The following is a 20,471-nucleotide window of genomic DNA, read 5'->3' on the forward strand; positions in this document are numbered from 1 at the left end:
TAACATTTCCTCAATGTACACTTAAAACTGCTTAAGCATAACTGAAACTGCCTCTCATTGTGGTCAAGTAGGCAGAGGTCTACTGAGTATGAAGCATATAACAAAAGCTACACAGGAAGCCCTGGACCATGAATTTAGGGGAATGCATTAAAGTATCAAGCTGTGATGCTGGAGTGGTATAGGAGAGGGAGAGCTGGCAAATGTTACATTGCTGTAGGAAATAGCAGCCAAGGCTGAGGCAAATTTCCCCATTCGTAATTCCCTCTACATCCATCTGCCAGGAAAAACTGAACAGCAGCAGCACCAGCTGTTCTTATTGCTCCACAGATTGCAGGCCATGCTTCCCAAATTAACATCTCACCAACGCTTACCCATGGAATTTTTTTAAGACAGAAACGAAGATGGAATCTGGGAAGAGGGAGAAAGTAACAAGGAAGTCCGATCACAAACTGAGAAGCAGACAGCAAGGAGCTGTCTATCTGAAGGACAAGCAGCACAATCAGCTGAGGAATTAGCATAAGGTCAATGGGCAGAGGCAGACAGGGAAGGGGAGCAGGTGTTTCAGAAGTAAAAGTACCGTAGTAAGACTGTGATTTAGTACTTTGTCTCCCCCATTTCAGAAGAGAAAGGGAAAAAATGGAGAGTAAAATAGTAAAGCATTATTAGTACTGCCCATATGCCAAGTAACAAACTCAGTGTACTGCATCTCATTAGACAGATGCTCGAAAGTAATGAACAAAATGAATTATGGCAACAGTATGTATTGCCTTAAATACTAAGATGACAACTCTTCCCATCTTGCTAAGGAAAGCGACTTGTAATCCTATAAGAAAAGGAGTCTTGTGTATTCTGTTTTGAGAATTGTATCCCTGAGCCCACATTCCTTTTGGTTCCTGGAGCAGAAATGCTTTCTGAGGGCCAGCATACTCCAAAGTTGCCTGCCTAATATGTGAAGTGAAAGCTCTTGAAATGGTAAATTCTGTTGGGAAGATGAAAAAAGGAAAGCCACTTTTTCTTCTCTTTTTGTCTTCACCTTACCTTCCCCTTCCTTTCCCCATTTTCCGCTAACTTCCATTTCCTCATGTTGGGCTCGCAGTAGACACACAGAGCAGGTTGGAATAATTCCCATGCTGTCACCGATGGCAATACAATGAGGAACCCATTTGAAAAAATGTGTCCATCCCAGTATCCTCTAAAGTGATCCATTCTGAACACAAAACATGATGGAGACAAGTGTACATTATTCTATGTCATATCATTTGGTAGGGTTGGAGTAGGGGGAGTTAACCAACCTAGTAATTTTAGTATTGAACATGAAAGTTTAAAGCATTTATTGGTACTCCCATAGTATGTTTTCTGAAAGCTATAGGGAAGAAAGGGGTTTTCTTAAGTTTATCTTGATCAATTTACATCCACTATTAAAAAAATCAGAAATATCTATGACTTTATTCTGCACAGCGTGCAAAAGTGAATATTCCATTTGCTTATGTAAAGACAAAAAAATTAATAAAAGGCATGGAAGAATAATAAAAATGATGGCTAAATACATTTTAAATGAGATACATACATATTTTCTCTTTCCTCTCTAAAATAAAATATTTAAAATTATAATTCAAATGTTTATGTATTTCTTTTTTTTTTTTTTCTCCCTCTTTTTTGCGGTACGCGGGCCTCTCACTGCTGTGGCCTCTCCCGTTGTGGAGCACAGGCTCCGGACGCGCAGGCTCAGCGGCCATGGCTCACGGGCCCAGCCGCTCTGCGGCATGTGGGATCTTCCCAGACCGGGGCACGAACCCATGTCCCCTGCATCGGCAGGCGGACTCTCAACCACTGCGCCACCAGGGAAGCCCTATGCATTTCTTATTTAAAAGATAAATGAATATAAACAACTAACTTTATAGGACTCAATAGCTACTTCCTCAGTTACCAAGTAAAACATGTAATTATCAAGAGTTTTACTGCCAACAAATTATTTGGGCTGGAGGGTAACTGTCAGTGAGCCTTAATTTTCTTATCTGCATTCTAAAAGGATGGAATAAATAATCCTCATTTTTATAACAACATCTAAAAAAGTCATTTTTTCTCTAAAAATGGAAACTAAATTTATAAATAAAGCTCTGTAATTAATGTCTAAAAATAAAACTAATATATGTGCATAGTGTTGTGGTTCAGATGTTTTGTTTCCTGTCTCCGTAAGGGCATTAATTTCATTGGTTTTATTCTGCAATGTTGTTGAGGTTTCAAAATGTTTATATATTCTACTGTTGGAACAAACAGTAAATGCCATTTGCAATTATTCACACCCAAAGTAAATTTTTCTTGAGACAGGATTATGAAAATCTCTTGAAAATTAGGAAAACTTATTTAAATCCTCCCCCCCCAAAATCATCATAAAATATAGTTTTCACGTAGGTAGAATACTACAATATTATGATTAACAGAGTGAAATAGTGCTAAGAGTTTGATCTGTTAGATCAGGGCTATCAGAGTTTAAATCCTGCTCTACTGCTTTCTAGTAATATAATCTTGAAGTTATTCAAACTCTGCATTAGTTTTCCCTTCAGTAAAATGAAAGGAAGCAGAACGACTGCTTTTATTGTATTCTTGTGAGTAGGAAATGATGTAAGTATAAAGCAGGTAAAAGAGTATACAGCATAGCAGAAACATGAATAAATGTCAGCTATTTATTTTTGAACAAATATTTATGGAGCGATTACTATGCTCTGGACATTGTTCTAGGTGCCTGAGAGATAGTAGTGGACATGAGATTAAAATAGCTTCCTTCATGAAGATTACATTCTAATGGGAAGATGAACAATAAACAATGTATAAAATATATATTCTGTTTATGAAAAGCATTACACAGAGTAGAGGCAAGAAAGCTCGGAGTAGGGGATGCAATTTTAGATAGGATGCTAGGGAAATATCGCTGAAAAGATGGCATATGGGAGAAAGAACTTAAAGGAAATGAGAGAGCAAACCACGAAGTTTTCTCAGGGAGGAAAAGTTTTCTAGGCAGAGGAAACTGCAAATGTGAAAACAATGTGGGTGGGGAAAGTGGGAAAGTGATCTGTTAGAGGGACAACAGACAGATCAGCGTGTCTGGAATGGAGTGAGCAAAGTCGTGTGTAATACAAGGAGTCAGACGGGTGAGGTGGGGCTGGGGAGTGGTGGCAGTACAGGAATTGGTCACATAGGGCACTGAGGGGAACAGTTATTCAATATCTTATACTCAGAGTGATATGGGAAGTTATTGAGGGGTTTTAAGCAGAGGAGTAGCATGAGCTAACATAGTTTACCAAGATTTCTGTAGCTAATAACAAATCAAAGTGTCCTCCAATCATCACACCCAAGTAAGCAATCTACTCCAGTTAAAGAACCGCTTCTCTTAATTCTCTTCTAAAACTTTAAGGGCTAATTGTAATGAGTGTTATATCGCAGTAACCATCTATACTTTAGAAGAGAGCTTCCCCACCCATTCACACATATTTTGGACCCCCTAATTTCTATTTGCAATACATCTGTAACCATTTGGAAAAACAATTTACAAAATGTTGGATTATGAAAAGTGTACATACTTTGTATTATCCAAAATTGAGAACATGAAAGGACTCAGAGAAAATATTCTTTAAGCTTTGTACAGAACACTAGGGCAGCTTTTGTTGCTTTTTTATTGGTAACATCCACAGCTCAGTGATAACTCAATGTCCCTGTTCCTCCAGTTGACAGGTGATAAATATTCAAGAGAACAGTGAGGGCATCCACCAGCATAGGATGTCTGATGGCAGTGTGCACCATAGCGAGCTAGCGCCCCTTCTGTTTCTCACACAAGCTAAATCATCAGGTAAGCAGAGAAGTCAATCAGCCAACAGCTTGTGTTGCTTTCATTACAAGCCTATAGAGCATTTAAACCTTCCGAGGAGACAGAATTGTCTCTGGCTTCAGTTCCTACCCTCTTAAAACCAGCTGTGCACCAGCCACTCTCCATGCTCCATAAGGCACCCAGCTTAGAGAATTCCACTTCCCCCTAAAGACCAGTCAGAACTGCTGGGAAAGGCAAGCACTTCAATGTAACAGAGGTCTGGTGAATGTTCACATCACTTCAGAAAGCACTTGCCTGCTCAGAGATAAGGAGGGAAGCTGCAGTATTCTGAAGGCTTATAGAATCACCGCATTGCTCCCACCTGCTTTTCTGTTTCACCCAGAAACTTAAGTCATTCAGGAGGCATGCTCCTTGAACAGTTGAGCACAAATAACAACTGGCTGGGAAAACAGAACAACAGAAATCTTCGCTATCGTGACTCAGAGGGGCTGGAACATGCCTGTGAAACAGATGTAGTACCGAAGACAGTGATTTCCAGGTCTTGAAAATCTTACAGTGCTTTTGACTGCCAGTTATGTAATTGTCTGGCAAGATTGGACTCCAAACTGTTTTCTCAATATTAGAGAATACATTTCTCTTTCCCCTTTACCTCCTCTGTGAATGAAGATTACCCTTTTCCACAACGAGACTACCCCAAATTGTAATTCAACAATTATAGTTAACTCTGAGACAATCTCACCAATGGGGAGAGAGGTTAACTGAACCCGGTGGAGATTCTCTCTGGTTAGAGATTGGCAAAGGAATCCAGCTGCCCCCTTCTATTCCACACAATAAATATAGCTTGGGGCTTCCCTGGTGGCGCAGTGGTTGAGAGTCTGCCTGCCGATGCAGGGGACACGGGTTCATGCCCCGGTCCGGGAAGATCCCACATGCCGTGGAGTGGCTGGGCCCGTGAGCCATGGCCGCTGAGCCTGCGCGTCCGGAGCCTGTGCTCCGCAACGGGAGAGGCCACAGCAGTGAGAGGCCCGCGTACCGCAAAAATAAATAAATAAATTAAATAAATAAACAGAGCTTATTTCATTTCATCTCAGATCATATACTGTAAGCAATTATATACGTAGATTCTCTTTCCAAAGACTTCAATAAGGAAGACATTCGCATGCTACTTGTGGTCTGCCACTTTCTTGGGGTACAGCTACACAAACCAATCCACTAAGAATACACAACCACTTTTAAGTTAGTGATGTGATAATTAAATTTAAATCATCATCATTCACTTAAAAATTCAATAATATCCCCAAACGAAGAAACAACTGGCATGAAACAATTTCTGCTTTTATTAGTTAAATCAATGTCATAAGCAAAACAGTTTCCTTTTAAAAAGTGTCTGTTCTCTATCTTTAGAATCTTCCTGCCAAATCTTCCCACAGTATCAAGCCAAATAAATCTTACACAGCCCACATTCTCCCACATCTAAATTATTTGGGTTTGCCTGACAGGCACATGAAGTGTTAAATAATAAGTAGTCATCCCTTTTTTCTGAATAGAGTGACACCTCTTTCTCAAAGATCTCTCCTTTCCCAGACAATCAAATCTACCTTTTTCAAAAAACTTCCCATCAATGATCATGGCTTCCATCATTTATGATAATTTGAACTATTCAAAGACAAAAATATATGTCATTTTAATATCATTTTAATTCATGGATAATTTGATGTGACAGTATAACAATATATTGACATGCAGCATTAAGAAAAATATGATGTAGTTTTCTAAAAATTTATAGCCAATTAATGAGCAAACAAGTATGATGTCCCCTTCTTGAGTATCACCTCATCCCTGGCTCCATCTGTACTCTCATTCTGCCCCTCTAAGTCTTCTAATTACCACATCCCAAAGTTCTACTCTACCCAACCACAGTTCTAACTCTCAACCCAGTCACAGCTCCTACTCCACCCATGACTCTATCCCTCATCCTCTCCTAACTGGTCAAAATGGTAATTTACATTAGGCTGAATTCTCTACTTTTGTGTTGAATAAGCACATCATAGGCAGAATAATCATTAATATGTCATTTTTTAAATGGGGTTGCCCAGTTTCATCTTAAGATATCTTAAATTCATAATTATAGCATAAAAGAACTTCAAAACCAAAAAGATTTTGGCAATCACTTAATCAAAACTACTAATTTTATTTTTATGTATTTGTCTTTTTCTGGAAGTCTATGCATGAGTTCAGTCAGTCAGACCCCTCAGCTCATGACATAGTCTAATTGTCCAAGAAAGACCCCTCACATACATAATTTTATTCTTCCCTTCAGTCCTGATATCACTCTCATTCCCTTCATTCTCACTGGACACCCACTATAGTACACATCACTGATTATCTGTGTATGTTTGAAAAAATAATAGAATTCTATAGGATTTAAATGTTCACACAACTACAGGTTTACGATACTAACAGTTTTATTTTATGTCTTCTTTTTCATTTGACACTTTGTAAAGTATAGCAATGTTGCTATAAATATATCTCATTCATTGCTTCTAGCAGTGGAATAGTATTCCATGGTATATATAATCATGTTTTACTTTTTTATTCCCCTAGTGACAACTAGGTATTCACCATCTGTCTACTGTAATATGTCTACAATTATTACTCAAATAAGACAATATGAGGGAGGATATTTACAAATGGACTATTTTTTAAAAGATGTGGATAAGGTTAGGGGGACGCACAAGGGCTATTTTAGTAGATCAGGGTTAGAAGCACCACAGCTCTACAACCCCTAGGTTCAAAAGAATAAGTGAAGGGAGTGGTCACTGAACCTGAAAAAGGAAGAACTATGCTGAAGTCTACAACCAGAAAGGAGGAGCAATGACCTGGGGTGTAGGAACACAGCAGCTGAAGCTGCTCTCTCAGGTCTCTGAGGCTCTATTCATTTTTCTTCATTCTTTTTTCTCTCTGTTCCTTAGACTAGACAATCTCCACTGACCTACCTTAAGGATTGCTGATTCTTTCTTCTGCCAGTTCAAATCTGTGGTTGAACCCTATAGTGAAATTTTCATTTCATTTATTATAGGTTTCAACTCCAGTATTTTTACTTTTTTGTTTTTAATAATTGCTATTTGTTGATTTTCTTTACTCAGAGACATCATAATCATATGCTCCTTTAGTTCTTTATTTTTTAACGTTTTTATTCGAGTATAATTGCTTTACAGCTGTATGTTAGTTTCTGCTTTATAACAAAATGAATCAGTTATACATATACACATATATACACATATCCCCATATCTCTTCCCTCTTGCGTCTCCCTCCCTACCACCCTCCCTATCCCTCCCTTCAAAGCACCGAGCTGATATATTTTACATTTGGTAGTGTATATATTTCCACATATAGACTACCACTCTCTTACTTTGTCCCAGCTTACCCCTCGCCCTCCTTATATCCTCAGCTGCATTTTCTAGTAGGACTGCCTCTTTATTCCCATCTTGCACCTAGGTTCTTCATGACCTTGTTTTTTTCTTTTTCTTAGATACCACATATATGTATTAGCATATGGTATTTGTTTTTCTCTGACTTATTCACTCTGTATGACAGACTCTAGGTCCATCTACCTCACTACAAATAACTCACTTTCATTCCTTTTTATGGTTGAGTAATATTCCATTGAATATATGTGCCACATCTTCTTTATCCCTTCATCTGTCGATGGACACTCAGGTTGCTCCCATGTCTTGGCTATTGTAAATAGAGCTGCAATGAACACTGTGGTACATGACACTTTTTGAATTATGGTTTTCTCAGGGTATATGAGCAGTAGTGGGATTGCTGTGTCCTATGGTAGTAATATTTTTAGTTTTTTAAGGAAACTCCATACTGTCCTCCATAGTGGCTGTATCAATTTACATTCCCACCAACAGTGTAAGAGGGTCCCATTTTCTCCACAACCTCTCCAGCATATACTGTTTGTAGATTTTTTGATGATAACCATTCTGACCGGTGTGAGATGATATCACATTGTAGTTTCAATTTTCGTTTCTCTAATGATTAATGATGTTGAGCATTCTTTCATGTGTTTGTTGGCTATCTGTATATCTTCTTTGGAGAAATGTCTATTTAGGTCTTCTGCCCATTTTTGGATTGGGTTGTTTGTTTTTTTGATATTGAGCTGCATGAGCTGCTTGTAAATTTTGGAGATTAATCCTTTGTCAGTTCCTTCATTTGCAAATATTTTCTCCCATTCTGAGGGGTGCCTTTTTGTCCTCTTTATGGTTTCCTTTGCTGTGCAAAAGAGTTTAAGTTTCATTATATCCCATTTGTTTATTTTTGTTTTCATTTCCATTTCTCTAGGAGGTGGGTCAAAAAGGATCTTGCTGTGATTTAAGTCATAGAGTGTTCTGCCTATGTTTTCTTCTATGAGTTTGACAGTGTCTGCCCTTACATTTAGGTCTTTAATCCATTTTGAGTTTATTTTTGTGTATGGTGTTCTTCCAGGTTGTCCATTTTATAGGCATAGCGTTTCTTGTAGTAATCCCTCATGATCCTTTGTTATTTCCACAGTGTCAGTTGTTACTTCTCCTTTTTCATTTCTTTTTTTTTTTTTTTTTTTTTTTTTTTTTTTGTGGTACGCGGGCCTCTCACTGTTGTGGCCTCTCCCGTTGCGGAGCACAGGCTCCGGACGCGCAGGCTCAGCGGCCATGGCTCACGGGCCCAGTCGCTCCGCGGCATGTGGGATCTTCCCAGACCGGGGCACGAACCCGCGTCCCCTGCATCGGCAGGCGGACTCTCAACCACTGCACCACCAGGGAAGCCCTCCTTTTTCATTTCTAATTCTACTGATTTGAGTCTTCTTGATGAGTCTGGGTAATGTTTTTTTTTTTCCTGATGAGTCTGGGTAATGGTTTATCAATTTTGTTTATCTTCTCAAAGAACAAGATTTTAGTTTTATTGATCTTTGCTAACGTTTCCTTCATTTCTTTTTCAATTATATCTGATCTGATCTTTATGATTTCTTTCCTTCTGCTAACTTTGGGGTTTTTCTGTTCTTCTTTCTCTAATTGCTTTAGGTGTAAGGTTAGCTTGTTTATTTGAGATGTTTCTTCTTTCTTAAGGTAGGATTGTATTGCTATAAACTTCCCTCTTAGAACTGCTTTTGCTGCATCCCATAGGTTTTGGGTAGTTGTGTTTTCATTGTCAATTGTTTCTAGGTATTTTTTGATTTCCTCTTTGATTTCTTCAGTGATCTCTTGGTTATTAAGTAGTGTATTGTTTAGCCTCCAAGTGTCTGTATTTTTTACAGTTTTTTTCCTGTAATTGATATCTAGTCTCATAATGTTGTGGTCAGAAAAGATACTTGATACGATTTCAGTTTTCTTAAATTTACCAAGGCTTGACTTGTGAGACAAGATATGATCTATCCTGGAGAATGTTCCATGAGCACTTGAGAAGAATGTGTATTCTGTTGTTTTTGGATGGAATGTCCTAAAAATATTAATTAAGTCCATTTTGTTTAATGTACCATTTAAAGCTTGTTTCCTTATTAATTTTCATTTTGGATGATCTGTCCATTGGTGAAAGTAGGGTGTTAAAGCCCCCTACTATGATTGTGTTACTGTTGATCTCCCCTTTTATGGCTGTTAGTATTTGCCTTATGTATTGAGGTGCTCCTATGTTGGGTGCATAAATATTTATAATTGTTATATCTTCTTCTTGGATCAATCCCTTGATCATTATGTAGTGTCCTTCTTTGTCTCTTATAATAGTCTTTATTTTAAAGTCTATTTTGTGTGATATGAGAATTGCTACTCCAGCTTTCTTTTGATTTACATTTGCATGGAATATCTTTCTCCATCCCCTCACTTTCAGTATGTATGTGTCCCTAGGTCTGACGTGGGTCTCTTGTAGACAGCACATATACGGGTCTTATTTTTGTATCCATTCAGTGAGCCTGTGTCTTTTTGTGGGAGCATTTTATACATTTACATTTAAGGTAATTATCGATATGTATGTTCTTATTCCCATTTTCTTAATTGCTTTGGGTTTGTTATTGTAGGTCTTTTCCTTCTCTTGTGTTTCCTGCCTAGAGAAGTTTCTTTAGCATTTGTTGTAAAGCTGGTTTCGTGGTGCTGAGCTCTCTCAGCTTTTGCTTGTCTGTAAAGGTTTTAATTTCTCCATCAAATCTGAATGAGATCCTTGATGGGTAGAGTAATATTGGTTGTAGGTTTTTCTCCTTCATCACTTTAAATATGTCCTGCTACTCCCTTCTGGCTTGCAGAGTTTCTGCTGAAAGTTCAGCTGTTAACCTTATGGGGATTCCCTTTTGTGTTATTTGTTGTCTTTCCCTTGCTGCTTTTAATATGTTTTCTCTGTATTTAATTTTTGATAGTTTGATTAATATGTGTCTTGGAGTGTTTTTCCTTGGATTTATTCTGTATGGGACTCTCTGTACTTCCTGGACTTGATTAACTATTTCCTTTCCTATATTAGGGAAGTTTTCAACTATTATCTCTTCAAATATTTTCTCAGTCCCTTTCTTTTTCTCTTCTTCTTCTGGGACCCCTATAATTCGAATGTTGGTGGGTTTAATGTTGCCCCAGAGGTCTCTGAGACTGTCCTCAATTCTTTTCTTTTTTTTTTCTTTATTCTGCTCTGTGGTAGTTATTTCCACTATTTTATCTTCCACGTCACTTATCCGTTCTTCTGCCTCAGTTATTCTTCCATTGATCCCTTCTAGAGAATTTTTAATTTCATTTATTGTGTTGTTCATGGTTGTTTGCTCTTTTGTTCTTCTAGGTCCTTCTTAAACGTTTCTTGTATTTTCTCCATTCTATTTCCAAGATTTTGGATCATCTTTACTATCATTATTCTGAATTTTTTTTCAGGTAGACTGCCTATTTCCTCTTCATTTGTTAGGTATGGTGGGTTTTTACCTTGCTCCTCATCTGCTGTGTGTTTCTTTGTCTTCTCATTTTGCTTAACTTACTGTGTTTTGGGTCTCCTTTTTGCAGGCTGCAGGTTCGTAGTTCCCGTTGTTTTTGGTGCCTGCCCCAGTGGCTAAGGTTGGTTCAATGGGTTGTGTAGCCTTCCTGGTGGAGAGGACTAGTGCCTGTGTTCTGGTAGATGAGGCTGGATCTTGTCTTTCTGGTGGGCAGGTCTCCATCTGGTGATGTGTTTTGGGGTATCTGTGGACTTATTATTTTAGGCAGCCTCTCTGCTAATGGATGGAGTTGTGTTCCTTTCTTGCCTGTTGTTTGGCATAGGGTGTTCAGCACTGTAGCTTGCTGGTCGTTGAGTGGAGCTGGGTCTTGGCGTTGAGATAGAGATCTCTGGGAGATTTTCGCCATTTGATATTAAATGGAGCTGGGAGGTCTCTGGTGGACCAGCGTCCTGAACTTGGCTCTCCCACCTCAGAGGCACAGCCCTGATGCCTGGCTGGAGCAACAAGCGCCTGTCATCCCCACAGCTCAGAATAAAAGGGAGAAAAAAAGAAAGAAAGAAGACAACATCCAAACCAAAAAACAAATCCACCAATGATAACAAGCACTGAAAACTATACTAAAAAAAAAAAAAGGAAAAAAAAGGAAAAAACGGACAGACAGAACCCTAGGACAAATGGCAAAAGCAAAGCTATACAGACAAAATCACACAGAAACATATGCATACACACTCACAAAAAGAGAAAAAGGGAAAAAATATATATATATACCCTTTCTCCCAAAGTCCACCTCCTCAGTTTGGGATGATTCGTTGTCTATTCAGGTATTTCACAGACGCAGGGTACATCAAGTTGACTGTGGAGATTTAATGCGCTGCTCCTGATGCTGCTGGGAGAATTTCCCTTTCTTGTCTTTGTTCTCACAGCTCCTGGGATTTAGCTTTGGATTTGGCCCTGCCTCTGTGTGTAGGTCGCCTAAAGGCATCTGTTCTTCTCTCAGACAGGACAGGGTTAGAGAAGCTGTTTCGGGGGCTCTGGCTCACTCAGGCCAGGGGGAGGGAGAGGTATGGAATGCAGGGCGAGCCTGCGGCGGCAGAGGCCAGCATGACATTGCACCAGCCTGAGGTGCCGTGTGTTCTCCTGGGGAAGTTGTCCCTGGATCACGGGATCCTGGCAGTGGCGGGCTGCACAGGCTCCCGGGAGGGGAGGTGTGGACAGTGACCTGTGCTCGCACACAGGCCTCTTGGCGGCGGCAGCAGCAGCCCCAGCATCCCACGCCCGTCTCTGGGGTCCGCGCTTTTAGCCGCGGCTCGCATCCGTCTCTGGAGCTCCTTTAAGCAGCGCTCTTGATCCCCTCTCCTCGTGCACCAGGAAACCAAGGGGGAAGAAAAAGTCTCTTGCCTCTTCGGCAGCTCCAGACTTTTTCCCGGACTCCCTCCCGGCTAGCCGTGGTGCACTAACCCCTTCAGGCTCTCTTCCCGCCGCCAGCCCCAGTCCTCTCCCTGTGCTCCGACTGAAACCCGATACCCGAGCCTCAGCTCCCAGCCCCGCCCGCCCCGGCGGGTGAGCAGACAAGCCTCTCGGCCTGGTTGGCACCGATCCTCTGTTCGGGAATCTCTCCGCTTTGCCCTCCGCACCCCTGTTGCTGCGTTCTCCTCCATGGCTCCGAAGCTTCCCGCCTCCGCCACCCGCAGTCTCCACCCGCGAAGGGGCTTCCTAGTGTGTGGAAACATTTCCTCCTTCACGGCTCCCTCCCACTGATGCAGGTCCCGTCCCTATTCTTTTGTCTCTGTTTTTTCTTTTTTCTTTTGCCCTACCCATGTATGTGGGGAATTTCTTGCCTTTGGGGAGGTCTGAGGTCTTCTGCCAGCGTTCAGCAGGTGTTCTGTAGGAGTTGTTCCACGTGTAGATGTATTTCTGGTGTATCTGTGGGGAGGAAGGTGATCTCCGCATCTTACTCCTCCGCCATCTTGAAGCTCCTCCTCCTTTAGTTCTTTAGAGATGGTTCCCTTTAGTTCTTTGAACATATTAGAAATGCTGAGAGTTTTTTCTAGTAACTCCAATGTCTGGACTTCCTTGGGGACGCTTTCATTCTATTGCCTGATTTTTTCCTCCAGCAAACGGACCATATTTTCTTGTTTCTTACAAGTCTTTTGATTTTTTAAGTTGTGATCTAGATACTTTAAATCATATAATGTGTCAATTCAGATCCCACCCACCCACAGTGTGGTAGCTGTTGTTTGTTGTGGTTGCTGCTGCTGCCGTTTTTTTAGTGATTTTCTTGAACTCATTTTGTAAAGTATGTATTTTTTTTGTAGCCACTTAGCACTTAAGCCTCTGCTTGATTAATTTAATGGTCATCTAGGGATTAAACAGAAATGTCCTTAAATGCCTTAAAGCATTTCACCAAAGGGCTATGTTTGTGTGTTGTGGCACATCTTCAGTGATCTACCTAGCAGTCAAAATTCTGCTTTAGTGTTTACTTTCTGCTTGCACAGAGCTTCAGGATCCATCAAAGATGAGAGATCAGAGACTTCTCAGATCTTTCTTGGACATACATACAGTCTTGCATATGTATGCAGCCTTCTAGACTCCCAAAATTATTTCAAGGTTTTCCAAAGCCTTTTCTGGCCATCTCATTACCCAACATTTCCTCTTAAGCTTTTTGGTCAGCTTCTTGTTGATCCCAAATAAGCTTTTTGGTCAGCTTCTTGTTGATCCCAACTGTTATCACCACTTCAGGCAGCTTCAAAATTTTAAAATTACCACTGATTGTTTACAACAAATGCTTCAAGGAAAAAGGTGTTCACAATAATTGAGTTGTAAATCAAGTTAAATAAATACAAGCCCTGCAAATGGGGATTTCCAGGGAATTGCGAGACAGATCTGATAATGACAGTTCTCTGGGGACGGAGCTTTCGGAGAGCCTCAGATATCCTCTGCTCCCTTCAATGGGTGCTTGGCTACAGGAGGTTTTCATAATGACTAACTGTGAAACTGTTGGTTTTCAAGACGACTGCAGAGCTGGAGAGAGGGAGATGGGACTACAGCAAGGCAAAATGCCAAGCTCACTGTTTCTTCTGAAATTTAGCCTTTTTTTTTTTTTCAATAAATGCTCCTCAGATTTTTGCAAGCCTTTGGTTAATTTCCAAAGTTCTGAAAAGTTGACTTTGATCATTTTTACCAATGCTTTCACTGCATTAATGGACAAGAGGCTTTTCAGAGCTCCTTATTCTACAATCCTCACTGATGTCACTACTTGTTAATTTTTCACTTTGAAATATATATTTTTTAATCTTTCATCCATCTGTTATTTTTCTAAGGTATAATTTTAGGAATATAAATTATATTTTCAATTGTGCTGAATGATCTTTTTATGCCCCTCGATCAACTGTCAATTTTCTCCATTCTGCTTTGTGACCTAAGAAACTAACATTGATGGACTGCTTCTATCAGCCTATTTTGCCTGCTGGCTTCCAGACAGTGGGAAATACCAGCATGAGACTGGAGAGCAGGAGGAGAGATGGAGGGAAAAGTTATTCCTCCAACTTCCTCCCTTCTAGACCATGATTTGGCAGTAGCTGCATTCCTCTAACACAAGTGCAGTTCTTCTGATAACCATTCCTTCCTCTGGTCCCTTCAGACCTATGAGTGATACAAGCTACTCAGTGTTGCTAACACCAGATGCTTCATCAAACTTTGTCCCTTAGCTCTGTCCAGATTTTGTAAATAGTTCCTCCATTCACTGTCCATTGAATGAAATTTAGATATAGTTAAATGTATTTGTTTTTACCTGAGGATTTATGCTTTAGAGATCTTAGTTAAAAACTTACTCCCAACCCAGAGTTATTTTCCAAAATTTTCTGCTACTAGCTTTATTCTGTTTATTAATTTATGTATATGTCTTAATCCTTTTAGCATTCATCATTATATGGAGGTAGATGTCTGTATGTTTCCTGTTGCTGCTATGACAAACTAACTAATGACTTAAAATAGTAGAAATTTATTCTCTTACAGTTCTGAAGGACAGAAAGGGGAAATGGGTTTCGCTGAGCTGAAATCAAGGTGTCAGTGGAGCCATGCTCGCTCTCAAGGCTCTAGAGGATAATCCATTTCCTTGTCCTTTCAATCCTTAGAGCTGCATTCCTTATGTTCCTTGGCTCATGGCCCCTTTCTACACCTTCAAAGCCAGTAGCATAGCATCTTCATATTTCTCTGCTTTCATCTTCACTTCACCTCTCATAAGTACCCATTGGATAATTTGATTTCATCAGACCCATTGGATAATCCAAGGTAATCTCAAAATCCTTAAGCTATGCAAAGTCCCCCTGTTACCCCTTTTGTAAAGTAACAGTCACAGGTTCTGTGGATTAGGACACAGAAATCTGTCAGTGAGCCATTATTCAGCCCACCAAAGTATCCAACCTTATTTTACTCTATATGAGCCAGTTTTCTTAATGTCATTTATTACCATTTCCCCTATTGGTTTATACTGCCAACTTCATCAACAACAGGGTCCTTCATAATACACAGCTTTTTTTTTTATAGCTTTATTTTTGAGCATTCCAGTCCAGTGGTTCTCAACTAGGTACAATTTTCCGCCCAAAGGACATTTGGAAATACCCAGAGAACGTTTTTCTTGGGGCGGGGGGGAGGGGTCCTACTGGAATCAGGTGGGTTGAGGCCTAAACCTATTACATTGCACAGAACTTCCCCACCTTAACCCCCACCAACTAATTATCTGGCTCAAAATATAAATAATACTGAGGTCAAGGAGCCCTGCTCCAGTCTATTCCAATGATCTCTATGCTATGCCTATCCCAGTGCCAAATCATTTTTATTATTATGTATTTATATAGTATATATATAATTTAGGATGTAGGCTCCCTCTCTTAAGTAAAAAAATAGGTGGTACCATATAAACTTTATAAGTTGAATTTTTATAAATAACCTGCTGGAGTTTTAGGAATTCATATTGTTTTTTTTAGAATAATATTGGAAGAACAAACATTTTTACAATGTAATGATGAGAGGCAAATCTGGATGGCCCTGGAAGATGCTTCTGTGCCCTCTATCATTAGCGTCTCAGAGGACTGGCTCAGGCTTTGGCTGATGTCAGCATTCTTGTCATGCAAGTCTGTTCACGTGGCCCTTGGATGCAGACCTTGATCATCCAAATGCATAGTCCTCAGGGTTGGTCCTTGGCTGGAAAACCTGATACTTAATCATCCCCCTTCTTTATCATCCATTCTAGAGTCACCTTCCTTCAGCTAATTCCTGTAGAATTTTTGGTGGGGTGGCTCATTCATGAGGAATCTGTTCCCCTAGTGACCATGCCCTTCTCAGATGATGGCTACTCTAGCCATGAGAATCCTAACACCAGTAGTTTGTAGAATGTGGATAGCCCCTGACATCCTATGATAGTACAATGGTTAAAAATTTCACTAGTGGTAAACTTGGATGTCATGCTGCTAGAAGGGGCCCAAATGGCTGCTACAATATATCTAATACTAGAAAGAAACCAGGGAAATGATTTTTAAAAGAGCTGGGAATTAGGTGGCTACTCCTGAACTATCTTGATTAATTGAAGAGAGATAATGACAGGTTCTCTATGATTAATCATCAATTCAAGGAAAAATGAGAAAGTGCTTAAGAAAAAATATCAGCGTCATCCCTACCCCAACTTCATCAACTGACTCCAGAAGAATCCTTTGACTTTCAGTTTTGTTAGAGAACATTTTCCCTTTAAGAACTTAGTTTCTTCAGATTTCAATGTATCCACAGCTTTCCAGGGATTTTAAAGGAAAGCATAATTTTTTACTTTACTGAGGATTTCTTGTTGTTACAGCAATTTGATAGCTTTAAAAATGTGTCCACAAATTCTTCAAAACTGTTTTCCCTTCAAGAGACAAAATTTAATTCCCATCTACCTGAGTCTAGGCGAGACTTAGGGACACAATTCTGAAGACTAAAATACGGCAAAAGTGATGGCCTGTCCCCAAAGACTGCAGCTTCCATCTTGGGGAGGATACTCTCTCTGGCTCGCTCTCTTAATCAGATTACTTGCTTTGTGGGAACAGGCTTCCATCTTCTAACAACATTCAGGCAGGCTATGGAGACGCCCACATGTAGAGAAACTGCAGAATCCAATCAACAGCCATGTGAATGAGCCTGCTTGGAAATGGACCCTCTACCAGAGGAGACTAAGATGACTGCTGACCCCAGTGACAGTTTGTCTGCAAGCTCAAGAGATACTCTGAGTCAGAACCACTGAGCTAAACCAACTTAGATTCCTCACCCTCACAAAGTATGTGAGATAATAAATGTTTTAAGCCACTAAGGTTGGAAGCAATTTGTTATACAGCAAGAGATAACTAATGCAACAGGACTGAAAATCTTTCAAAGCCTTCTACATCCCAACTGGAAGCCACTTATTAGCGAATTTTATCCACCTACTTGTATGATTCCTAAATTTATATCACTAGTTCAGAAATCTCAGACAAGCTTTCACATATTATATTGTTTTATATTTGCCCCATACACCCATGTCCATTTTCTGCCTCTCTTATAACCCAATTTATGTTCAAAGGGACAGGGGTTATCTTAATCTCCTAAACTTATCTTTATCATTGCATTTAACACTTTGTATGATAAGTTTTGTTATTTCCAACCTACTAGAGAGTGAGATGCCTGAAGGGAGGAAGAGTGTTCCTCTTTGCATCCCTTTACACCTAGCACATATGGGTCCTCAACACATATGGGTTGTTAATTAATGATTGGATAACTATAATAGTCATGATAGAGTCAGTCACAAACTAACAATCTGAGGCAACTGTGAATTGCAAAATGTGGTTGAATGGTAATTAGAGTCACCAAGCATGGAAAAATATGATATACATTCATTGCACATTTCATGTACACTGGCGTTGACTGAGCTTCAGTTTATTGTTCCAGAATTCTTCATCATGTGTTTATGAGACATCTCCCATAGGAAAAGGAATCTTCAGCGAAATAAGTAAATCTAATATATGCCATCTAATAAAGAAAAGATGAGGGGAGGATTAAGATCCATGTCTGAAATGCCAGATGAGTATCTGTATCTGATTTACTGATTAACTTAGACCAGAACTAATTTTTGTCATCATGGTATTTGCTAGGAATCTAGACACATAAGGTCTGCGGATACGGCATAACAAGTGCACTAATGCTTCTCAAGTTCATGAACCATGTCTCTTCAACCTTGACACTAGTCTGAATAGAACAAAACCACAATATATTTTCAGTCTCTAATCCCTTGTTATCAATTGTTCAAGTGCTTTGGCATAAAAAGGACGAAGAATGTCACTCCTTTATCCCCTGCTGGTTATACCTCTCCTAAAGTCATAATCCCTGTGACAATAACTGATTGAAGAGGGCATTGCTTTGATGAGGCTCTTTAACCTCAATCTTTTTACATACTGTTTGTAAAATTTGTGCAGCTACACAATTATTTATCATCCCTTTCTTTCTATGGCATCTTTTCACACTTCCAAAACTCCCCAAACTTATAATTCAGCTCCACTGGCATAAAGACAAAAAACCCTCCCAACTGCAGTTTAAAATCATGCCGCTGTTGGCCTTAATCTCCTTCGAAAGCCCTAAAATATAAATTAGGCCTGTATTCACTGGGTCCCAAAGAGCTTTCTTTTCTGAAACTCACTCTCACTGCCTCGGGGCCTCCCCAACAGTTCACAATGGCCATCTGGCTGGTGTGCTTTCCCAGATGGGCTCAGTCAGCACAGATTCCAGGGTCTAGGAAAAAGGAGAGGAAAGAGACATTTGGTAACTGACTATATTTAAAATGTATAATATTGAGGCAATCTGTATTTCATTTTCTCTCAGCTTCACTATCACCTGCAAAAGTTATCTGTGCCTAATAGGAGCTGCCATCTTGGTTAACACACTTCACAACAGTCTATGATTTCTTAATAAAAGAATACTTGGAGAGGTAAAGAGAATTAATCCTTGATTTTTAAAAATTCTGTTATAAAAATATAGATGGATGTTTGAATTACTGTGGAATAGTAAGTCTGAATGGTGTGTTGTGTCCTGCAATAGAAAAGTGGAAGAATGAAAAAACATATGTTGTGCATTCTATTAAGTAATAATAGAAAATACTTACATAGGGCTTAAAACGTGCCAGCAAATGTCCTGAGTGATTTACAAATGAGAACTCATTTAATCGTTACAATAATCATGTGGAGTATGCACTATTAAATATTTAATGACAAAAATAATGAATAAGAAAGTAAATAATTTATGCAAAGTGATACAGATACTGGCAGAACCAGGATTTGAACAAATGGTCTGGCTGCAAAGTCCACGTTCCACTCTTGAGTGTCACACTACTTCCTCCATCCTTTATCCTGTGTTCTTGATTAGACTACCAAGGTTGGTCACATTCCAAGACTTGATCTCTGTAAAGTTATCTTCCCTCTAGTTAACTGTCACCACAGCTGGCAGGCAGTGGAAGTATGTCTGATGTGCAAGCAAGGGCAAACCTGAAGTTTGGTGATCTCCACCATCTGCCATGTTAGAAGAGATGGTTGCTAACATTAACCTCTCTTAGGCTGAGGGAGCAAAGATATTGGGCAGGTCAGCCCATGAAGCCCTGAGGTTAAGCAAATAATTGCTAACTGTACTACAGTAACAAAAGCCAGTTTCTGCTGCATTAGGTTTCTGGGCCACAACAAAAGCCTTCTCAAACTTTCAGCACCACAGACCACATATGTGTCTTTATGTCTGAGAGCATATGTGTTTTAGATCAACTCAGAGTCAATAATTTGGTGTCCATATCACTTAGCACATCATGTGGAAACATGATAAAGTATATGAGTAATTATGCTTCCATCAAAATAGAAAAACACAATTAAATGGCTAATATGAAATCCTCTGCCCCCATCAAGCAGGGTCAGCAAAATGGTGTACAGTGTGTGCAGGACTAATATATTTGATGCCTTCTACACATCAAGTGATCAAGAATATAACCAAGAAGTGCTGTTTTCACCTCAATACAATAAAGGTGTAAAAAGATGGGCTTTCCAAGGAGGGTAAAACTCATGGTAAAAAAAAAAAAAAAGTTAAAATATGTGACTGGACTACACTTGCAGGGGTGACCAGAGCAGGAGGAATCATGCATCAAAAAAGGCCATGACCATGGCCATCACCATGGTGATTAAATTAGAATATGGAACTCCACAAGGAAATGAGGTCTGGGAATTTGGGGATGGCTTTGACCCACCACATCTAGGTAAGTAGACTTTAAGTCTAGCTTACCTAGACTTCAGAGAAGAGAAGCCACAGGAGACATTTCAATTAGGATGGAGAACAAGTTCAGCTCTCCTTCCATGATACTTTATGTCCCATGAAAATCACAGGCTTGTCAGCCTCTGTGAAGTTTCCATAGTTCTCTTACAAACAAGCATTATAAACAAATGGCGAAAATTTCCATTTTGCGCTCCCTAAACATTACAAGAGTTACAAGATATAAAATTCTAGATCTTTTGAGGAATATCCAGAAATCTTTTAATATAAATCTATCTCTAATATCCAGCCAGAATTAAACCACACTCATAATCTCAAAGAAATATGCATTTTAGCATCTATACTATTATTTATCCTACATATCAATTTTAGTGTAGTATTAATTTTCAACTACTCAAACTACTACCTAA

This window comes from Mesoplodon densirostris, chromosome 5 (genome assembly GCF_025265405.1).
Source record: "Mesoplodon densirostris isolate mMesDen1 chromosome 5, mMesDen1 primary haplotype, whole genome shotgun sequence".
Taxonomy (NCBI): Eukaryota; Metazoa; Chordata; class Mammalia; order Artiodactyla; family Ziphiidae; genus Mesoplodon; species Mesoplodon densirostris.